The sequence below is a fragment of the Austrofundulus limnaeus genome, unplaced genomic scaffold (assembly GCF_001266775.1).
Source record: "Austrofundulus limnaeus strain Quisiro unplaced genomic scaffold, Austrofundulus_limnaeus-1.0 Scaffold1191, whole genome shotgun sequence".
Lineage (NCBI taxonomy): Eukaryota > Metazoa > Chordata > Actinopteri > Cyprinodontiformes > Rivulidae > Austrofundulus > Austrofundulus limnaeus.
Genome location: NW_013953593.1, coordinates 29168 through 32407, shown reverse-complemented (window position 1 = coordinate 32407; position 3240 = coordinate 29168).

Here is a 3240-nt window from a genome sequence, read left to right as displayed (position 1 = left end):
AGTCTCAGCAGAAGTTAGACAAAAAGATCTTGAGGTTAAAGGGTTTTGTTGTGGTAGCTTACAGTAACTCTGGAAGCAGACAACTTGGGAGGCACGTGGAAATAGAGAACTGAGGTTCCAAGAATCAAGAAGCAGGTGAGGCAGTCCAAAAAGTCCAACAGTTAGTTCCACAGGTGAGTCCAACTTGTAAGCTGATTCCAGGAGGCTGACACTGGCAAGGAGGTTGGGTAAGGTCTGAGAACAAGGGAAATAAAGACAACAAGGTTCCAAAAAACAYACTTAGAAGTTCTAGTGAAATAATACTTGCTGTTAAACATTACAGCAAGGTGGCCAGGAGAGGTACCCAGAAGGCGTGATGCTCCAGCGAAGACCAAGTCTCAGAATGAGCCTTTTAAACCCAGTGAGCCTCATCAGGAGAGTGGAAACAGCTGTGGGAAGTGGAGAGCCTTGGAACCAATTAAGCAGAACAGGGCAGGCGCAGAGCAGAATCATCACAGTACCTCTCCCTCAACAGTCGCCTCCAGGCGACTTTCTGCGCTTTTCTGGGTGTGACCTGTAAAAAGCAGAAATTAATGCAGGGTCCAGATTGAAGGAACGAGGGACCCATGATCGTTCCTCTGGACCGTAACCCTCCCAATCAACGAGGAACTGGACCCCACATCCACGACGTCTTACTTCCAGCAGTTTCTTAACAGTGTAGACTGGCTGATTGTCTACTAGCCGGGCGGGTGGAGGGGAGATGGCCGGAGGGCTCAAAACACTGGAAACCGCAGGTTTAATCTGGGAAACATGAAATGTCGGATGCACCCTCATAGAGGCAGGGAGCTTCAGCCGAACAGAGGATGGATTGATGAGGCGATCGATCTTGAAGGGACCGATGAAGCGGGGAGCCAGCTTCTTGGGTGTGTCCTTAAGCTGTATATCTTTGGAAGATAACCAAACCATATCTCCTACCTTGTAGGAAGGAGCCGAGATCCGGTGGGTATCTGCTCGCCTCTTATTTTGTTCCGTGGTCCGGAGAAGGGCCTCCTTAGTCTGCCTCCAGAGTCTGCGGCATCTACTGAGGTGGTGTTGAACTGATGGAACAGCATTATCCGTCTCAAGAGAGGGGAAAAGAGRAGGATTATAGTCCAATGATGCTTCGAACGGAGACAAACCGGTTGCTGAGGAGGAGTGAGTATTATGGGCGTATTCCACCCAAGTCAGGTACTTGCTCCAGGACGAGGGGTTAGAACCTGTGACACACCTGATGGTAGCCTCCAACTCCTGGTTGTATCGTTCTGTTTGTCCGTTAGACTGTGGATGGTAACCTGATGACAAACTGGGAGAGGCTCCTAGAGCCTGGCGAAAGGCTTTCCATACCTGGGAAATGAACTGGGGTCCTCTATCAGAGACAATGTCGACAGGGATGCCATGAATCCTGAAAACCTGGTCGACCATGAGTTGGGCAGTTTCAAAAGCCGAAGGGAGTTTCGGTMAGGCGATGAAGTGTGCTGCCTTAGAAAAAYGGTCAATAACAGTCAAAATAGTGTTGTTACCCTGTGAAGGTGGTAATCCAGTGATAAAATCCAAAGCTATATGAGACCAAGGCCGACCGGGTACAGGTAGGGGTTGTAGAAGTCCTACGGGGGGACGGTTACCACTCTTATTCTGGGCGCAGGAGACACAGGCTGAAACAAACTCTTTGATGTCCTTAGACATGTTAGGCCACCAGAAGTATCTATCAGCCATAGAGGTCATGCGGAAAACTCCAGGATGGCAAGAAAACTTACTAGAGTGGAGCCAGTCTAGTACTTTGCTGCGAGCAGATGATGGAACAAAAAGCTGACCCACYGGGCCCCCTCCCGGGTCGGGCTCCGAAGCTTGGGCGTCCACAATGGCCTTCTGAATGTCCCAGGAGATGGAGGCAATGATACTTGTRGGTTGAAGGATGGGGTCCTGGGAGTCGGTTCATTCAGTGTCCGAGAACTGTCGAGAAAGGGCATCCAGCTTGACATTTTTGGAACCTGGTCTATAGGTGAGAATGTAATTAAAATGACCAAAAAACAATGACCAACGAGCCTGTCTGGGATTTAATCTCTTAGCTGATTGGAGGTAGAGCAAGTTCTTATGGTCGGTCCAAATCAAAAATGGCTTCTCAGATCCCTCCAGCCAGTGCCGCCACTCTTCGAGTGCCAATTTGATAGCCAGTAACTCACGATTTCCCACATCGTAATTACGCTCAGCCTGTGAAAGGCAACGAGAAAAAAAAAGGCACAAGGGTGAAGCTTGTTATCTGAGTTAGACCTTTGGGAAAGAACCGCCCCCACCCCAGTATCTGACGCGTCCACCTCCACTACAAACTGCTCGGAGGGTCTGGGATGATGGAGGATGGGAGATGAACAAAAACTCAGTTTTAATTTACAAAAGGCTGATTCAGCCTCAGGGCCCCAAGAAAAGACCTTCTTAGTGGAGGGTAGCTGGGTAAGGGGAGCCGCAATCCTACTGTAGTCTTTAATAAATCTCCTGTAGAAATTGGCAAACCCAAGGAAACGTTGTAACTTGCGACGATTAGTGGGAACAGGCCAGTCAGCGACCGCTTTGATTTTATGGGGGTCTGTGCTAACACACCCCTGACCAAAAATGAAACCAAGGAACGAGACTGTGGATACCCCAAACTCACTTTTCGGCTTCGACATAAAGTTGATTCTCGAGTAATCTTTGAAGGAGCATACAAACGTGTTTCTGATGTTCGACTGGGTTGGAGGAATAGATGAGGATATCATCTAAATACACAAAAATGAAGACACAAAAACATCGAGAAAATCCCGAAGCACATCATTGATTAGGGATTGAAAAACTGCAGGTGCAGAGCAGATTCATCACATTGAGTATCCTGGTTTGACAGAAAGGCACTGTAAGTACAGTCCATTTACCATTTGTTGATGAAATGTGGACCCTCTCTGCCTTCCTCTCTTTTGTTGTTGTAACATCATACATTTGCATCTCATTCTTCTCCTTGAGGATTTATTTGGTGGTTGGCAAATAACTTCAATCCTCAGTCATTAAGGATGTGTGCTGTKGTTTGTTTGTGGGGGAGCAGATGTAGCAGAGGTATCACCATTAGTATAGTATTTTGGTGCAATTTTTCAGTCTAGACAGTCTGACTGTTAAACAGTAGATTTATGTCTATACTTGTCCTGTTAGACAGTGGACTTGTGTCCATACTTGTCATGTTAGACAACGGACTTGTGTCCATAC